This window comes from Entelurus aequoreus, linkage group LG05, assembly GCF_033978785.1.
Source record: "Entelurus aequoreus isolate RoL-2023_Sb linkage group LG05, RoL_Eaeq_v1.1, whole genome shotgun sequence".
In the NCBI taxonomy this organism is placed as follows: Eukaryota; Metazoa; Chordata; class Actinopteri; order Syngnathiformes; family Syngnathidae; genus Entelurus; species Entelurus aequoreus.
Window position 1 is genome coordinate 80315759 of NC_084735.1, and position 21657 is coordinate 80337415.

The 21657-nt window shown below is 36.4% G+C and overlaps 1 protein-coding gene and 1 long non-coding RNA gene across 3 annotated transcripts in view; one reads left to right on the plus strand and one right to left on the minus strand.

The window, feature by feature from the left end:
• LOC133651091 (neural cell adhesion molecule 1-like) overlaps positions 1-21657 on the minus strand; it is an 881445-nt gene that overhangs the window by 465507 nt on the left and 394281 nt on the right. The window lies entirely within an intron of this gene.
• Positions 1-21657, plus strand: part of LOC133651101 (uncharacterized) — a 99166-nt gene that overhangs the window by 3995 nt on the left and 73514 nt on the right. The gene's annotated exons all lie outside the window — the stretch shown is intronic.

A 21657-nucleotide genomic window follows, 5' to 3' on the forward strand; every position in this document is an offset into this window, starting at 1 on the left:
TTGTCAACAAATGCGTGAGCAAATGGTTTAAGAACAACATTTATCAACCAGCTATTGCAAGGAATTTAGGGATTTCACCATCTATGGTCCGTAATATCAAAAGGTTAAGAAAATATGGAGAAATCACTACATGTAAGCAGTAAGGCTGAAAACCAACATTGAATGCCCGAGAATTTAAATCCCTCAGGCGGTACTGCATCAAAAACCGACATCAGTGTGTAAAGGATATCACCACATTGGCTCAGGAACACTTCAGACAACTACAGTCAGTAACTACAGTTTGTCGCTACATCTGTAAGTGCAAGTTAAAACTCCACTATGCAAAGCGAAAGCCATTTATCAACAACACCCAGAAACGCCGCCGGCTTTGCTGGGCCCGAGCTTATTTAAGATGGACTGATGCAAAGTGGACAAGTGTTCTGTGGTCTGACGAGTCCATATAGCGAATTTTTTTTGGATACTGTGGACGTCGTGTCCGCCGGACCAAAGAGGAAAAGAACCATTCGGATTGTTATAGGCGCAAAGTTGAAAAGCCAGCATCTGCGATGGTATGGGGGTGTATGAGTGCAAAAGGCATGAGTAACTTACACATCTGTGAAGGCGCCATTAATGCTGAAAGGTACATACAGGTTTTGGAGCAACATATGTTTCCATCCGAGCAACGTTGTCATGGACGCCCCTGCTTATTTCAGCAAGACAATGTCAAGCCACGTGTTACAACAGCGTGGCTTCGTACTAAAAGAGTGCGGGTACTAGACTGGCCTGCTTGTAGTCCAGACCTGTCTCCCATTGAAAATGTTTGGCGCAATATGAAGCCTAAAATACCACAACGGAGACTATTGAACAACTTAAGCTGTACATCAAGCAAGAATGGGAAAGAATTCCACCTGAAAAGCTTCAAAAATGTGTCTCCTCAGTTCCCAAACGTTTACTGAGTGTTGTTAAAAGGAAAGGCCATGTAACACAGTGGTAAAAATGCCCCTGTGCCAACTTTTTTGCAATGTGTTGCTGCCATTGAATTCGAAGTTAATGATTATTTGCAACAAAATTGAGTTTCTCAGTTTGAACATTAAATATCTTGTCTTTGCAGTCTATTCAATTTAATTGTATTGTTTTTATTTACGAACTACACAACCTGTGAAAGACAAAGTTGAACTTATTCCTGCATTGCTAAGTAAGGTATTTGATTGACATAATGAGAGCCGTGTTGCTATGATCGTGACACTAATGAGAAGAAAGTTGATTTCCTGCTCCAAATATTAGTCTCATCTACAACTCATCTACAATTCATGTTTGCAGTTTTTTTTTTATTCTGTGAAGTTCATATTTTGTCTCATTATTTACCTATAGATGTCCCTGTTGTCTGCTAGTGATATCAAGATTCAGTATATGCTGTTCAGCCTACCAGAGATGTATTCATCTACTTTATTAATACTATTAGGGATATTTTCTCGAAGGCGCGATTTCAAAACGGACATGCTCTTAGTAATCTTGCAAGCCATCAACGTTTCATGAGAAAAACCCAACCACGCCAAATGGAAAACGCTTTAAAGCGCGGCTCGTCTTTTCCAAACGCGATGCCGATGCAGATTACGCTCGCTGCGATATTTGTGACGGCAAAATGAAGGCAAGTGGCGGAAATACGTCCAATCTGGTTAAACACAGGATTTGTCTCATGGCTGAAGAGTGCAGCCAAGTTAGATGTACGGCTGCAACTTCTGCAATTTGCACCTTTAGCTCGACTCGACTGCAGAAAACAACACCAGGGAAAAATTGGTGTTAACGTTTTGGTCTCCATGGACCCTCAGGGCATATTTTCCAGATATAAAAAAAAGTAAATTTTGTGCAATACTGAGAAAATAACACTGCATTGCTGTAGTTAAGTGTTTTTATGTTGAAGAAATGTGCAAAACCATTGCAAAAATGTTCCTATACAAATAATTGGATATGTTTTTGATATATTTTTGATTGATCGATAAAGGGAAATAAATTTGTTACTTTTAAAGGCCTACAGAAAGCCACTACTACCGACCACGCAGTCTGATAGTTTATATATCAATGAGGAAATCTTAACATTGCAACACATGCCAATACGGCCGGGTTAACTTATAAAGTGCAATTTTAAATTTCCCGCTAAACTTCCGGTTGAAAACGTCTATGTAGGATGACGTTGTATTGATATATATTGATATATAATGTAGGAACCAGAATATTGATAACAGAAAGAAATGGGGGGAGGGAGGTTTTTTGGGTTGGTGCACTAATTGTAAGTGTATCTTGTGTTTTTTATGTTGATTTAATAAAAAAACAAAAAAAAAAAACAACAATACAGATAATAATAAAACCGATAATTTCCGATATTACATTTTAACGCATTTATCGGCCGATAATATCGGCAGGCCGATATTACCGGACAACATGTGTATATATATATATATGTAGGATGACGTTTGCGCGTGACATCAATAGTTAAACGGAAGTATTCGGACCCCATTGGATCCAATACAAAAAGCTCTGTTTTCATCTCAAAATTCCACAGTATTCTGGACATCTGTGTTGGTGAATCTTTTAGGTGGATAGCTAATGTTTGTAGCATAGCTCTGTGAGGTCCCGTTGCTAAGTTAGCTTCAATGGTGTCGTTAGCAACAGCATTGTTAAGCTTCGACAGGCTGGAAAGCATTAACCGTGTATTTACATGTCCACGGTTTAATAGTATTGTTGATTTTCTGTCTATCCTTCCAGTCAGGGGTTTATTTCTTTTGTTTCTACCTGCGGTTAAGCCCGATGCTATCACGTTAGCTACGTAGCTAAAGTGCTTCGCCGATGTATTGTCGTGGAGATAAAAGTCGCTGTGAATGTCCATTTCGCGTTCTCGACTCTCATTTTCAAGAGGATATAGTATCCGAGGTGGTTTAAAATACAAATCCGTGATCCACAATAGAAAAAGGAGAGAGTGTGGAATCCAATGAGCCAGCTTGTACCTAAGTTACGGTCAGAGCGAAAAAAGATGCATCCTGCACTGCACTCTAGTCCTTCACTCTCACGTTCCTCATCCACAAATCTTTCATCCTGGCTCAATTTAATGGGGTAATCGTCGCTTTCTCGGTCCGAATCGCTCTCGCTGCTGGTGTAAACAATGGGGAAATGTGAGGAGCCTTTCAACCTGTGACGTCACGCTACTTCCGGTACAGGCAAGGCTTTTTTTTATCAGTGACCAAAAGTTGCGAACTTTATCGTCGATGTTCTCTACTAAATCCTTTCAGCAAAAATATGGCAATATCACAAAATGATCAAATATTACACATAGAATGGATCTGCTATCCCGGTTTAAATTTTAAAAAATCATTTCAGTAGGCCTTTAAGAACGGCAACATGTTACTTCCTGTGCAGTATTTACAACGACACCAGTTACAGATACACAAAAACCAGAGGTTACTGGCGTCCTGGAACAGATTGTTCCACCGTGGAGCTTCTGCTTGTACTTTTGCAAAAGTTCCCAAACTGTCAAGCTTGAAGTTTTACATCATTCCCAGCTTGAGGGCCGTGATTCAAAGTCCTCTGTTCAATATACGGCATGTGATCTTGTATCGAGGCTCCGTAATGTCTATTCATGAATTCCCCCGGGGATTGTCCTTAATGAGAGAATTCACCTCAGACGCTCCCTAATGAAGGCGATGAAAGTAGAGCTCGGAGTGGAGGACCCCACAGACCCAAGATGATACAGTAGTCCATGCTAACTCTCATCTGATCTGCTAGAGTCTCCGCGTCCTCTGGTTACAGTATGCTAGCTCAACTCGTAACTGCTGGCCGTCTTTTGATCAACATTGAATTTGAAACATTTTGAAAAAAAACAACCTAACTTTTTCCATGGAGAAGAAAAAGCAACCATTTTTGGCCCATGCTTGGATCTCCAGTACCGTTCCAAACGTATAATTTAGGCAAGATCCAATTAAAACAGACTGCAGAAATTTTGGTTTTCAACACTTTCACAGCCTTTTGATTAGTTTTCTTACGCAGGCCCGGCCCTAACCAATCTGGCGCCCTAGGCAAGATTTTAGGTGGCGCCCCCCCCACATCGGCAGTGAAGTGTATATACTCACAAGAAACCGAATAGCTTTGTCTTTGACCTTTTTTTTTTACTTAAAGAAAGCAAATTAACAATCAGAATAGTTAACAAGATAAAAAAAAAATATGGATAAATAAATGAATACAAAAAATAAAATCTGAATATATGAAATACAATATTTTTTACATACATAAACACAAAATAAAATGTGTCAACAAGTTGCATAAAATAAATTAAAAATACAATATAAATAAGGCACTGCACAAAACAAGATATCAAACCAGTATGACTTTAACAACTATATTACAAAAAAAGAGGATCCTACAGAGTTCTCTATTTGTGCTTTTTAATATTGCATTAACTAGAATGACTTACAAATTACTGTACACCAGGGAGTACTGTAATTACCTAACGTTACATTATTATTTTCCATAACAATTTAGCCCCCTCCACAATATTAACCCGACGTTAAAACAGAACTAGCTATTTATTGATTAGCAATTGCCGAATCATGTAACATTAGCTTAATGCTAAAAAGACAGGTTACTATCACATTCTGTAACAGACAAATAATTTCATGTAGGCTAACGTTACCTACCTGCTACCTCTGTCTTTTTCTCGTTTCTCCTCTTCTTTTCTCCCCTGGGCACCTGGCAGTTTTGGCCGTTTTGACATCTTGTGTTGATTTGTTTTATGTGGTGACGTCCAAAAAGAGTCATGATACGGGAAGGGAGGGGGCGTAATGTTGTAACAAATAATATTTCTATTAAATAGGCTTTACTTTGCATTTTAATTAACGTGGGATTATTTTATGTATTTAGAAATAATAGTACCAACTTTTTTTTTTTTTCTTCCAACATTTGTGGCACTGGCGTGGCGCCCCCTGATGGACGGCGCCCTTAGCATTTGCCTATACGGCCTATGCCACGGGCCGGCCCTGTTCCTACGTTTTGATTTCTGTTCTGAACAAAACCTACTGTCAACTCATCACAATTAACATTTTAACTAGTTAGCTGGTGCAAAAAGTAAACAGCCATAACAACTTGATTAACATTTTTTTGTACAATCGCTAACTATCAAGGCAATGTTTTTGTCTGACCGAACAAAATAGGATAGAATAGATAGAATAGAAAGTACTTTATTGATCCCTGGGGGAAATTCAGCACCACAGTTCGCTCACAATAGACAATAATAATAATAAATAATATATATATAATATATAAATAATATAAATATATTTTACATAATATTCTACATAATGTAATGAACAAGGGGTGCACAAAGAAATCAATTCAAATACGAATCGCGATTCTAAACAAATATCTATTCCAGGGGTCACCAACCTTTTTGAAACCAAGAGCTACTTCTTGGGTACTGATTAATGCGAAGGGCTACCAGTTTGATACACACACAAATAAATTGCCAGAAATAGCCAATTTGCTCAATTTACCTTTAACTCTATGTTATTATTAATAATTAATGATATTTACACTTAATTGAACGGTTTAAAAGAGGAGAAAACACGAAAAAATGACAATTAAATTTTGAAACATAGTTTGTCTCCAATTTCGACTCTTTAAAATTCAAAATTCAACTGAAAAAAAGAAGAGAAAAACTAGCTAATTCGAATCTTTTTGAAAAAATTAAAAAAATAATTTATGGAACATCATTAGTAATTTTTCCTGATTAAGATTAATTTTAGAATTTTGATGACATGATTTAAATAGGTTAAAATCCAATCTGCACTTTGTTAGAATATATAACAAATTGGACCAAGCTATATTTCTAACAAAGAAAAATCATTATTTCCTCTAGATTTTCCAGAACAAAAATTTTAAAAGAAATTCAAAAGACTTTGAAATAAGATTTAAATTTGATTCTACAGATTTTCTAGATTTCCCAGAATAATTTTTTTGAATTTTAATCATAACAAGTTTGAAGAAATATTTCACAAATATTCTTCGTCGAAAAAACAGAAGCTAAAATGAAGAATTAAATTAAAATGTATTTATTATTCCTTACAATAAAAAAAATACATTTACTTGAACATTGATTTAAATTGTCAGGAAAGAAGAGGAAGGAATTTAAAAGGTAAAAAGGTATATGTGTTTAAAAATCCTAAAATCATTTTTAAGGTTGTATTTTTTCTCTAAAATTGTCTTTCTGAAAGTTATAAGAAGCAAACTAAAAAAAAATAATGAATTTATTTTAACAAGTGAAGACCAAGTCTTTAAAATATTTTCTTGGATTTTCAAATTCTATTTGAGTTTTGTCTCTCTTAGAATTAAAAATGTCGAGCAAAGCGAGACCAGCTTGCTAGTAAATAAATACAATTTAAAAAATAGAGGCAGCTCACTGGTAAGTGCTGCTATTTGAGCTATTTTTAGAACAGGCCAGCGGGCTACTCATCTGGTCCTTACGGGCTACCTGGTGCCCGCGGGCACCGCGTTGGTGACCCCTGATCTATTCTAAATCAATTCATGAATAAAATAAGATAAAACATTTAAAAACTATTTTTAAAAAGACGTATATACGCAATTTCCTTGCAACCAGAAGTAGCTTTTCTAACATGTAACCTGTTTTGAACAAGTTTAATTGCCAAACCCAAAACCAGTGAAGTAGGCACGTTGTGTAAATGGTAAATAAAAACAGAATACAATGATTTGCAAATCATTTTCAACTTATATTCAATTGAATAGACTGCAAAGACAAGATACTTAACGTTCGAATTGGTAAACGTTGTTATATTTTGCAAATATTACCTCATTTGGAATTTGATGCTTGCAACATGTTTCAAAAAAGCTGGCACAAGTGGCAAAAAAGACTGAGAAAGTTGAGGAATGCTCATCAAACACTTATTTGGAACATCCCACAGGTGAACAGGCAAATTGGGAACAGGTGGGTGCCATGATTGGGTATAAAAGCAGCTTCCATGAAATGCTCAGTCATTCACAAACAAGGATGGGGCGAGGGTCACAGCTTTGTGAACAAATGCGTGAGCAAATTGTCCAACAGTTTAAGAACAACATTTCTCAACCAGCTAATGCAAATAATTTAAGGATTTCACCATCTACGGTCCGTAATATCATCAAAAGGTTCAGAGAATCTGGAGAAATCACTGCACGTAACATTGAATGCCCGTGACCTTGGATCCCTCAGGCGGTACTGCATCAAAAAGCGACATCAGTGTGTAAAGGATATCACCACATGGGCTCAGGAACACTTCAGAAAACTACTGTCAGTAACTACAATTCGTCGCTACATCTGTTATCCATCAAAGTGGGCAATGTAAAAGTAGCAATAGATTTCATGGTAAAATTGTGAAATTTACTGTGGTTTTTACAGCATTTTTCTCTAAATGAAAAAAACCAGTACTTTTATTTACTGTAATAAACTGTGGTGTCGTTTTGGCATTTACTGTAATACACTGAAAAATTGTTGCTTTGCGGTAAAAAACAACAACAACAGACTGGCCAAAATGTTGTAATACCATTAATGTATATTAGTAACCTATCATTTCAAACAGGTACATTTCCAAACAAAATGAAAATAGCTAAAGTTGCAACAATTTATAAGACTGGAGACAAACATCAATTTACAAATTATAGACCTGTTTCTCTACTTCCACAATTTTCTAAAATCATTGAAAAATTGTTCAATAACAGGTTAGAAAGTTTCATAAATAAAAATAGAATACTCGAAAAGAACCAATATGGATACAGAGCTAATGTTTCAACTTCAATGGCTTTAATTGAAATTACAGAAGAAATTACCAATGCAATAGATAGGAAAAAATGTGCGGCAGCAGTTTTTATGGATCTAACTAAAGCATTTGACACAATTAATCACAATATTTTAATCAAAAAACTAGAACGATATGGCATCAGAGGGTTAGTCTTAAACTGGATAAGAAGTTATCTAACGAACAGGAAACAATACGTGAAGCTAGGCGAACACACGTCTACAACGCTAAATATATCCTGTGGTGTACCTCAGGGATCAATACTAGGACCTAAATTATTCAATCTCTATATAAATGACATTTGTAAAGTTACAAAATATTTAAAGTTAGTATTATTTGCGGATGATACAACAGCGTTTTGTTCAGGAGAGAACACACAGGAGATAATACAAATAATAACAGAAGAAATTAACAAATTAAAAAGATGGTTTGACAAATACAGACTATCGTTGAATCTTAGTAAAACTAAAATAATGCTATTTGGTAACAGTAGAAGAGAAAGTCCAACACAAATACAAATAGACGGAATAGAAATTGAAAGAGTAAACGAAGCCAAATTTCTAGGTATAATGATTGATGATAAATTGAACTGGAAATCTCACGTAAAAAATATACAACATAAAGTAGCAAGAAACACGTCAATAATGAATAAAGCAAAACATGTTCTAGACCAAAAATCCCTTCATATTCTCTACTGCTCACTAGTGTTAGCATATCTGAGCTACTGTGTAGAAATATGGGGAAATAATTACAAAAGTACACTTCATTCATTAACGGTGTTACAAAAAAGATCAGTTAGAATAATACATAATGTTGGATATAGAGAACATACAAACCCTTTATTTATTGAATCAAAAATACTGAAACTCCACGACATAGTGAATTTGCAAACAGCTAAAATGATGCACAAAGCAAACTATAACCTGCTACCCAAGAATATACAACAATTCTTCTCAACAAAAAGAGGAGAAATATAATCTTAGAGAAAAACGTAATTTAAAACATTTGTTTGCACGTACAACACTTAAGACCTTCAGTATATCAGTATGCGGAATTAAATTATGGGATGGATTAAGCAAAGCCATCAAACAATGTACTAATATGATCCACTTCAAGAAACTCTTCAAACTTAAAGTGTTTACAAAGTACAAAGAAGAAGAACCATGACGAACATTCTCAATTTATTTCATCCATCCATTCATTCATTCTTAAAGTAATCTTACATATTTCATCATATGAAATGTGACTTACTTCACCAATTATTATTATTAAATTCTTACAATTATTTATTTATTTATTTTTATTGTGATTACTTATGGAGTATATTGTGAATAAATTGTGAACAGGAAGTGAACAAAAAGTTTTAGCAACTGTTATGTAAAGAAAAGGGGTAGGATTAAATAAGCTCTGCTTCTTCCTACTCCTTTTCGAACATGTTGAAAAGAGAAACTGGAAATTGTGACGTATCATGTTGTATGCATGCATGTTCGAAATAAACTCAAACTCAAATGTAACTGTGAAATTGCATTTTTTTTTTAAAATTTACAATTAAAAAAAACAAATGTCAATTTTACAGTAAAATTCTGGCAACTGAGCTGTCTTTTTTTTAAACCATAAAAAGAGCAGTACTGTTTTCCCACTTACAGTAATATACACTACATTTTGAGGTACAATTAATGCAACTTACCATTTTTTTTTTTTTTTTTACATTTTAGTTTTTTAAAAATCTACTAATAAAATGCATTAAAAAAATAGTGTAATAATAGTATTCTGGGGCCAAACATAACTGCCAAGCGGCCCTCCGTGAAAAAAAGACTTTTGACACCTCTGGGTTAGAGGTCGTGAGTTCAAACCCCGGCCGAGTCATACCAAAGAAAAAAATGGGACCCTGCTTGGCACTCGGCATCAAGGGTTGGAATTGGGGGTTAAATCACCACAAAATTATTCCCGGGCGTGGGACTGCTGCTGCTCACTGCTCCCCTCACCTCCCAGGGGGTGAACAAAGGGGTGGGTCAAATGCAGAGGACAACATTTCACCACACCTAGTGTGTGACAATCATTTTACAAACTTCTCAGTTTGCAAACCTTATTCAAGAACCAATAAACCGAGGTTCCACTGTATTGCGACTTTGGAGAAAACCTGTCTGAATCACTCAACTTTAAAGGCCTACTGAAAGCCACTACTACCGATCACGCAGTCTGATAGTTTATATATCAATGATGAAATCTTAACATTATAACACATGCCAATACGGCCGGGTTAACTTATAAAGTGACATTTTAAATTTGCCGCTAAACTTCCGGTTCGAAACGCCTCTGAGGATGACGTATGCGCGTGACGTAGACCGGGGAACACGGGTATGCCTTCCACATTGAAGCCAATACGAAAAAGCTCTGTTTTCATTTCATAATTCCACAGTATTCTGGACATCTGTGTTCGTGAATCTGTTGCAATCATGTTCATTGCATTATGGAGAAGGAAGCTGAGCAAGCAAAGAAGAAAGTTGTCGGTGCGAAATGGACGTATTTTTCGAACGTAGTCAGCAACAACAGTACACAGCCGGCGCTTCTTTGTTTACATTCCCGAAAGATGCAGTCAAGATGGAAGAACTCGGATAACAGAGACTCTAACCAGGAGGACTTTTGACTTCGATACACAGACGCCTGTAGAGAACTGGGACAACACAGACTCTTACCAGGATTACTTTGATTTGGATGACAAAGACGCAGACGTGCTACTGCGAGTATGCAGCTTTGGCTTCTAAACATTTGATCGCTTGACCGTATGTGCGCAACTTTTTTTTGCGTATGTACGTAACTTTTTAAAAATATATAAGCTTTATGAACCTTGGGTTAGGTGAACGGTCTTTTGGGCTGAGTGATTGTGTGTGTTGATCAGGTGTTTGAATTGTATTGGCGTGTTCTATGGAGCTAGGAGCTAGCAGAGGAGCTAGGAGCTAGCGTAACAAACACGCAGGTGTTTTTATGCAGGATTAATTTGTGGCATATTAAATATAAGCCTGGTTGTGTTGTGGCTAATAGAGTATATATATGTCTTGTGTTTATTTACTGTTGTAGTCATTCCCAGCTGAATATCAGGTCACCCCCGGCTCTCACAGCATCTTCCCTATCTGAATAGCTTCAACTCCCCACTAGTCCTTCACTTGCACTTTCCTCATCCACAAATCTTTCATCCTCGCTCAAATTAATGGGGAAATCGTCGCTTTCTCGGTCCGAATCTCTCTCACTTCATGCGGCCATCATTGTAAACAATAGGGAACTTTGCGTATATGTTCAACTGACTACGTCACGCTACTTCCGGTAGGGGCAAGCCTTTTTTTTATCAGATACCAAAAGTTGCAATCTTTATCGTCGTTGTTCTATACTAAATCCTTTCAGCAAAAATATGGCAATATCGCGAAATGATCAAGTATGACACATAGAATAGATCTGCTATCCCCGTTTAAATAAAAAATATTCATTTCAGTAGGCCTTTAACTTTGGAGATTTCACAGCCGAGACGACGCTATCGGCTAACGACATTCAAAAGAGTCCTGTCTTTTTTTCAGTGATATTCTCACGTCACGGAGCAGGATTTTACAGAGGTACAATTAGCGAGCCACCTGAGTGGATTTAATGGCTTTAGGTGCACACGGTGAAAGTAACCCCGACAGCCGTGAGTGACAGGCCAGTGAATGCTGGCCACTTATGATGAAATCTCACAAATGTCGGAACCTGGTGCGCTATTAGTAAATCACATGTCTTGGATTTGATGTCACTACAAAACACTTACAGTATATAAAGAAAGTCTGCAGCACTTTATAACCCAAACGGATTTTTACGAGTGATAGCATTTAATAGTTCATCCCTCCGACGAGGATCAAGTGGCATGCATCCCGACAATTTGCGCTGCCGACCCAAACAAATGAGCCTTTTCAGAGCGCATCCTCGAGCTGTCGCCGCCACTTAGCATTGACCCCCGCCGTACGGCGAGGCCGGGCACAAAGCGACTAAGCGGCCTCCTAAGTCCTCCTCCGCAACTCTTCGCAGCCCTTCAGTCATTCGCCTGGCCGCGGCTTTGCCGGGATTACAGCTGTCGTCGTGGTTTTCACCAACCCGCCAACCCCGGTTGCTTGTCATGGGGAGATATTGTGAGAGGAGGGAACACAAAAGGTCTCCCTGCAGGAAGCGGCAGTTTAGTGGAACACTCCGTTTACCTCCTTTGTCGCCTTCAAAAGGTGAAGCGCGTTTTTGAGACGGTTCCGTTACGCCTGCTTTGACGGAAAGCAACTACACGGCAACAAAAGCAGACATTGATATATAATATATATATATATACACTACCGTTCAAAAGTTTGGGGCCACCCAAACAATTTTGTGGAATAGCCTTCATTTCTAAGAACAAGAATAGACTGTCGAGTTTCAGATGAAAGTTCTCTTTTTCTGGCCATTTTGAGCGTTTCATTGACCCCACAAATGTGATGCTCCAGAAACTCAATCTGCTCAAAGGAAGGTCAGTTTTGTAGCTTCTGTAACGAGCTAAACTGTTTTCAGATGTGTGAACATGATTGCACAAGGGTTTTCTAATCATCAATTAGCCTTCTGAGCCAATGAGCAAACACATTGTACCATTAGAACACTGGAGTGATAGTTGCTGGAAATGGGCCTCTATACACCTATGTAGATATTGCACCCAAAACCAGACATTTGCAGCTAGAATAGTCATTTACCACATTAGCAATGTATAGAGTGTATTCCTTTAAAGTTAAGACTAGTTTAAAGTTATCTTCATTGAAAAGTACAGTGCTTTTCCTTCAAAAATAAGGACATTTAAATGTGACCTCAAACTTTTGAACGGTAGTGTGTATATATATATATATATATATATATATATATATATATATATATATATATATATATATATATATATATATATATATATATATATATACCGTATTTTTCCGACTATAAGTCGCAGTTTTTTTTATAGTTTGGCCGGGGGTGCGACTTATACTCAGGAGCGACTTATGTGTGAAATGATTAACACATTACCGTAAAATATCAAATAATATTATTTAGCTCATTCACGTAAGAGACTAGACCAGGGGTCGGCAACCCGCGGCTCTAGAGCCGCATGCGGCTCTTTAGCGCCGCCCTAGTGGCTCTCTGGAGATTTTTCAAAAATGTATGAAGAATGGAAAAAGATGAGGGGGAAAAAAAAAAAAATTTTTTGTTTTAGTATGGTTTCTGTAGGAGGACAAACATGACACAAACCTCCGTAATTGTTATAAATCACACTGTTTATATTAAATATGCTTCACTGATTCAAGTATTTGGCGAGCGCCGTTTTGTCCTACTTATTTTGGCGGTCCTTGAACTCACCGTATAGTCTGTTTACATGCATAACTTTCTCCGACTTTCTAGGACGTGTTTTATGCCACTTCTTTTTCTGTCTCATTTTGTCCACCACACTTTTAACGTTGTGCATGAGTGCACAAAGGTGAGTTTTGTTGATGTTATTGACTTGTGTGAAGTGCTAATCAGACATATTTGGTCACTGCATGACTGCAAGCTAATCGATGCTAACATGCTATTTAGGCTAGCTATATGTACATATTGCATCATTATGCCTAATTTGTAGCTATATTTGAGCTAATTTAGTTTCCTTTAAGTCCTCTTAATTAAATTTATATCTCATGACACATGTAATATGGCTTTTAATTTTTTGCGGCTCCTGACAGATTTGTTTTTGTTTTTTTTGGTCCAATATGGCTCTTTCAACATTTTGGGTTGCCGACCCCTGGACTAGACGTATAAGATTTCATGGGATTTAGCGATTAGGAGTGACAGATTGTTTGGTAAATGTATAGCATGTTCTATATGTTATAGTTATTTGAATGACTCTTACCATAATATGTTACGTTAACATACCAGGCACGTTCTCAGTTGGTTATTTATGCCTCATATAACGTACACTTATTCAGCCTGTTGTTCACTATTCTTTATTTATTTTAAATTGCCTTTCGAATGTCTATTCTTGGTGTTGGGTTTTATCAAATACATTTCCCCCAAAAATGCGACTTATACTCCAGTGCGACTTATATATATTTTTTTCCTTCTTTATTATGCATTTTCGGCCGGAGCGACTTATACTCCGAAAAATACGGTGTATATATATATATATATATATATATATATGTATATATATATATATACACCGTATTTTTCGGAGTATAAGTCGCTTCAAAAATAAGGAATAAATTAAAAAAATAAATAAATAAATAAAAAATAAGGACATTTCAATGTGACCCCAAACTTTTGAACGGTAGTATATATATATATATATATATATATATATATATATATATATATATATATATATATATATATATATATATATATATATATATATATATATATATATATATATATATATACACTACCGTTCAAAAGTTTGGGGTATATATATATATATATATATATATATATATATATATATATATATATACACTACCGTTCAAAAGTTTGGGGTCACATTGAAATGTCCTTATTTTTTTTATTTTTTTTTATTTTTTTTATTTATTCCTTATTTTTGAAGGAAAAGCACTGTACTTTTCAATGAAGATAACTTTAAACTAGTCTTAACTTGAAAGAAATACACTCTATACATTGCTAATGTGGTAAATGACTATTCTCGCTGCAAACGTCTGGTTTTTGGTGCAATATCTACATAGGTGTATAGAGGCCCATTTCCAGCAACCATCACTCCAGTGTTCTAATGGTACAATGTGTTTGCTCATTGGCTCGGAAGGCTAATTGATGATTAGAAAACCCTTGTGCAATCATGTTCACACATCTGAAAACAGTGTAGCTCGCTACAGAAGCTACAAAACTGACCTTCCTTTGAGCAGATTGAGTTTCTGGAGCATCACATTTGCGGGGTCAATTAAACGCTCAAAATGGCCAGAAAAAGAGAACTTTCATCTGAAACTCGACAGTCTATTCTTGTTCTTAGAGATGAAGGCTATTCCACAAAATGGTTTGGGTGACCCCAAACTTTTGAACGGTAGTGTGTATATATATATATATATATATATATATATATATATATATATATATATATATATATATATATATATATATATATATATGAGAGAGAGACACAGAGAGAGAGAGAGGTGGCGACTTGTATAAAGTGTAATAAATATGTTATATATTTAATATCAATATAAATGATGTGTATGAGATGTAGTGTCTCTCTCCGTTTGATATCAGAAAAAAAACAACATCTGGATCTGCTTCTAATTTGCATCTCAATGTCCTCCAATAAGCACACATCTGGTACATAAATATTTACATGAAAACTGCGTTCATGTCACGGTTGCTCATGGCTGAGCTTGTCGTGACCCCAGAATGCAGAGATAAAAGGCGACGTGCCGGTAGAAGAGTTTAGTAAAAAAAACAAAAAAAAAAACAGCCGGTAAGTGCACAACAGTGACTCCGTAGTGCTGGCAAGGATCAACAGGTGAACTTGAATAGACTTGATTAATTCATATAAAACAGGTGCGCTGGCAGGAAACTAAGCAGAACCTGACTCAGTTGTAAAGCAACTGCAGTACCTGCACTTGAAGAAGGTTGTAAACAAATTCTTTATAGCACAATTTGATTATTTTGGAAATACTTTGCCTTTATGCACACAAGGTAATTACTGCTACTTCTACTTTTGTCCTAAATACGACATTTCCTGCATCCGGTGACGCTTGTGTTGGAGCAGATGGTCGGTCCTGCCGGGCCCTCAGCATAAGTGACTTTAACAACTTCATTTTAGAGTACATTACCGAGAGGTTTATGCTCATTACCGTCGGCAGCCTTCCAACATGGCCGACTCTCGGCGGTTTCATTTACTCGGCGGCGGCGGCCCCCCGGCTCGTAAAAACCTTCATCGCTCCGGCAGGTTCAAAGCGCCGAGCGGCTCTGACCCAGGCGGGCGATGAAGGCTTATCACAAGGTCACGGAGACCGGAGTGAACTCTTAATCAGACGCGGCAGCCCGAGCGAGGTCGGGTTATTATCAGGAAAATTAAACGGGTGCCAAGAAAGGAGGTCAGAGGTCTCATTAGGCGCCCTTCTCGCGGAAATAACATGCTAATCTTTTTCCACACACGCTTATCCCAAACTATATAAAATGTATACTTATATGTACGTTATATATACATATATAATTTATATTTTCCATGCCAACAAAGCAAGGCTCCACTAGCTCAATGCTAATTTACATTGGATTTGCCACAGGCATGCTACTGATTAGCATACAGGGATTTACGTGGCAATATCGACCACTGCAATTTGGGTAATGAACACTATTCCAATCAAACAGCTGGTGTGTAATAAGTACACCACTTACAGTATTAACACATTTTGAGGCGCAACAAAAGACAAGAGTCAGCTTCATGGCAAAGACCACTTCCTGTCAATGGCATCACGCCGTAGTCTAGACTTGGACTTGGACAAACTTTATTGATCCACATGGGAAATTGTTCCACACAGTAGCTCAGTTAGAAAGGAGGGAAAGGGTAAGGATGGAAAGGACAATGCAAGTATAAAGTAGACTAAAAATGTACCATAGTAGCAATATAAATGATAATATATGTAATATTTACATATTATATATACAGTATATAATATATACTGATATATTATACTATCATATTTTTATATAAGATATACAATATATATTATTATTATATTATATTATTTTAATAATTTTGTATGTATTTATAATATTATTATTATTAGAGATGACGCTTTAAAATATAATATCGGAAATTATCGGTATCGGTTTCAAAAAGTAAAATGTATGACTCTTTAAAACGCCGTTGTGTACACGGACGTAGGGAGAAGTACAGAGCGCCAATAAACCTTGAAGGCACTGCCTTTGCGTGCCGGCCCAGTCACATAATATCTACGGCTTTTCACACACACAAGTGAATGCAACGCATACTTGGTCAACAGCCATACAGGTCACACTGTTACAAATATGCGCCACACTGTGAACCCACACCAAACAAGAATGACAAACACATTTCGGGAGAACATCCGCGCCGTAACACAACGTAAACACAACGGAACAAATACCCAGAACCCCTTGCAGCACTAACTCTTCCGGGACGCTACAATATACACCTAGCCCCCACCCCACCAAAACCCCGCCCACTTCAACCTCCTCATGCTCTCTCAGGGAGAGCATGTCCCAAATTCCAAGCTGTTAAAAAAAAAAAAAAAGCACTTTGTGACTTCAATAATAAATATGGCAGTGCCATGTTGGCATTTTTTTTCCCATAACTTGAGTTGGTCAACAGCCATACAGGTCACACTGTTGCAAATATGCGCCACACTGTGAACCCACACCAAACAAGAATGACAAACACATTTCGGGAGAACATCCGCGCCGTAACACAACGTAAACACAACGGAACAAATACCCAGAACCCCTTGCAGCACTAACTCTTCCGGGACGCTACAATATACACCTAGCCCCCACCCCCACCAAAACCCCGCCCACTTCAACCTCCTCATGCTCTCTCAGGGAGAGCATGTCCCAAATTCCAAGCTGTTAAAAAAAAAAATAATGCACTTTGTGACTTCAATAATAAATATGGCAGTGCCATGTTGGCATTTTTTTTTTCCATAACTTGAGTTGATTTATTTTGGAAAACCTTGTTACATTGTTTAATGCATCCAGCGGGGCATCACAACAAAATTAGGCATAATAATGTGTTAATTCCACGACTGTATACATCGGTATCGGTTGATATCGGAATCGGTAATTAAGAGTTGGACAATATCGGAATATCGGATATCGGCAAAAAAGCCATTATCGGACATCTCTAATATTTATATATAACATATACAATATATATTATTATTATATTATATTATTATTATTATTATTATACTTGTATATATATTAATAATATTATTAAATATTATTATTATTATTATATATCTATTCACTACTTGCAACTCTATGCGAAGTCTACTATACAATACTTGCAAATGAGACTCAAAAGAGTAAGAAAACCTTCGCCCCGTTGCGGCTTCAAATATTGCGGCTTCACCACATTGTGGGAAATGTCTTAAATTAAGAATTTTAAGTATAATTTTAAGTATAACTTAAAATAATATTGGCCACCATGGGAGACTAGTCCAGTCAGAGCACACCGTTCAGTATCGTGCCCACTGATTGGCTCAGCCTGAGGCAGCATTACTATATTGGATTCAAAGAGTGTAAATGTGACTAAGGAGTGGTATTTCCTGTCCAGAGGTTGAAAAGCGTATTTAGAAATATTTATGCTCGAGCTATGAAAATATTTGATTTATAGACAATGATTTTTGTGGAATTTATTTTATCGCGGACAATTAAAATCGGAGTTATCATCAGATCACTGTTAAATGTTCAATAATAATAATAAAAAATAGTATACTGTTGATTCCCAGGTATCAGGGATTGCTACCGTATCGTTTAAAATGTGAATACCACCCATGCCTAGATATTGATATCCAAAAAGTTGTGTAATTATTAAACAAATCGTCAATGAATCATACTCTAATTAGTTGATAAAGACATTTTTGGCCCGATGGCGGCCATGCTTTTTGATCAGGTGTGCGCCAGCGGTGATTGGGCACGACGCCCGGGAGTTAGAGTGGGTGCTTTGTTTGCCGTGTGAGAAATTTCAAGACAGTTCGACTTCCGTGCGGCGTTATTTGCCTGACAAATATCGCTTGGACCGATCCCCAGTCTTTTATGTGAAATTGTATCATCACTGACTTCCTCAAAAAAAAGGATGTCGGCCATAAAAAAAGAGCAAAGGAATGGTATATTCTCTTTCAAGTCTTGACCTCCCACACCTAGTGGCGGTTACATTCTCCGCACGCCCTCGCAAAAAGGGCGAGAGCGAGTGAGGGATTGTCAGCCTGCTTCGTAATTAACTAATGAGGCCAAAGGAGCAAGAGAGGCTGGCCCCAGGGCGGTCCCTGGCAGAAAACACTCTTTTTTTCAGCTGACCGGGAAGTGGCCCCTGCATCGCAACACCTCATAATCACTGCGGGGCCTCTCAGGGATCCCTGGCATACTAAAGTATCATCATATTGTATCAAGACTCTGTGGTACCTCAGTTTAAAACTTGTCCCATTTGTTTGTGCTGCAAAACTTTTTGGTCTATTATAATTTAAAAGTTATTAACATTTTATAATTTTATGTTAGTAAAGTGTAATTAACGTGTTAATAATCCCCAACTATGTCGAAATCTCCCCAAACTTATCCCATTTGTTTGTGCTACGTTTGTGCTGCAAACCTTTTGGTCTATTATAGTTTTAAAAATATTATAATTTTATAGTTTTATGTTATTACAGTGTAATTAACGTGTTATTAACCAAATATGTCAAAATCTCCCCAAACTTGTCCAATTTGTTTGTGCTACAAAACTTTTAGGTCTGTTATAGTTTAAAAGGTATTAACATTTTATAGTTTTATGTTATTAAAGTGTAATTAACGTGTTATTAATCACACCAAGAATCCCCAACTATGTCGAAATCTCCCCAAACGTATCCCATTTGATTGTGCTGCAAAACTTTTAGGTCTATTATAGTTTTAAAGTTAACATTTTATAGTTTTATGTTATTACAGTGTAATTAACATGTTATTAATCAACAAATGAACCCCCCAAATATGTCAATCTCCCCAAACTTGTCCCATTTGTTTGTGCTACAAAACTTTTTGGTCTATAATAGTTTAAAAGGTATTAACATTTTACAGTTTTCTGTTATTAAAGTGTAATGTGTTATTAATCCAACCATGTCAAAATCTCCCCCAAACTTACCCCATACGTTTGTGCTGCAAAATTTTTGGATCTATTAAAGTTTTAAACTTATTAACATGTTATAGTTTTATGTTATTAAAGTGTAATTAACGTGTAATTAACCATAACAAGATTCCCAAACTTATGTCATTTGTTTGTGCTACGTTTGTGCTGCAAAACTTTTAGGTCTATTATAGTTTTAAAGTTATTAACATGTTATAGTTTTATGTTATTACAGTGTAATTAACGTGTTATTAATAAAAAATGTAACCCCACCCCAAATATATAAAAATCTCCCCAAACTTGTCCCATTTGTTTGTGCTACGAAACTTTTAGGTCTATAATAGTTTAAAAGGTATTAACATTTTATAGTTATGTTATTAAAGTGTAATTAACGTGTTATTAATCCAACTATGTCAAAATCTCACCAAACTTATCCCATACGTTTGTGCTGCAAAATGTTTTGATCTATTAAAGTTTTAAAGTTATTAACATTTTATAGTTAAGAATCCCCAACTATGTCGAAATCTCCCCAAACGTATCCCATTTGTTTGCGCTCCAAAACTTTTTGTCCCTCCTCTCGCCCAACACATCACGGTAATACACAACAGAGTTACACACACATACACCCCTTTTGGATTAGTCACACTCCATTATCTTGTTTAGTTTATATTCTAAGTATTGTTTGTTAATATATATATTTATTAATATATATAATAAATACATAGAGCCCTCTTGTGGAACTGTGCCGTCACCTCCTCCTGATACACAACAAATAATTAATAAACATGTTATTCATCATAACTAGACCCCCTCCCCCCCCTAACAATCTCCTCAAACTTGTCCCGTTCGTTTTTGCTGCAAAACTTTTAGGCCTAACTAATAAAGTTGCTTTAAGTTATTAATGTTTTATGGTTTTATGTTAACGTGCAATAAACATGTTATTAATCATAACTATAAAAATGGGACCCATTACCTCCCTGCTTGACACTCAGCATCAAGGGTTGGAATTGGGGGTTAAATCGCCAAAAATGATTCCCGGGCGCGGCCACCGCTGCTGCTCACTGCTCCCCTCACCTCCCAAGGGGGCCGATCGAGGGTGATGGGTCAAATGCAGAGGGTAATTTCACCACACCTAGTGTGCGTGTGACTATCATTGGTACTTTAACTCTTTTTTTTAAAATGTTAACTATTGGGGGCTTGTTATGAATACTGAAACATTAATAACCTAGATATTACAATAGCGAGACCAGGGGCGTCACTAGCTTTTAAGGACAGGGGGGGGCTTAGCCCCCAGGAGATGCACAGGATGCGAGCGAACGTAGTGCACGAGCACAGAACTTCACAAACGGCTAACAAAGACTTAGAAATTAATCTAACCTACAGGACCGCAAGAAAGGTCGCAGAGAAAATGCGGACTGGATTTTGACTGATGTGGGCATTTTCTATATCAGGGGTCACCAACCTTTTTGAAACCAAGAGCTACTTCTTGGGTACTTATTAATGCGAAGGGCTACCAGTTTGATACACACTTAAATAAATTGCTAGAAATAGCCAATTTGCTCAATTTACCTTTAACTCTATGTTATTATTAATAATTAATGATATTTACACTTAATTGAACGGTTTAAAAGAGGAGAAAACACGAAAAAAAATGACAATTAAATTTTGAAACATAGTTTATCTTCAATTTCGACTCTTTAAAATTCAAAATTCAACCAAAAAAAAGAAGAGAAAAACTAGCTAATTCGAATCTTTTTGAAAAAATTAAAAAAATAATTTAAGGAACATCATTAGTAATTTTTCCTGATTAAGATTAGTTTTAGAATTTTGATGACATGTTTTAAATAGGTTAAAATCCAATCTGCACTTTGTTAGAATATATAACAAATTGGACCAAGCTATATTTCTAACAAATCATTATTTCTTCTAGATTTTCCAGAACAAAAATTTTAAAAGAAATTCAAAATACTTTGAAATAAGATTTAAATT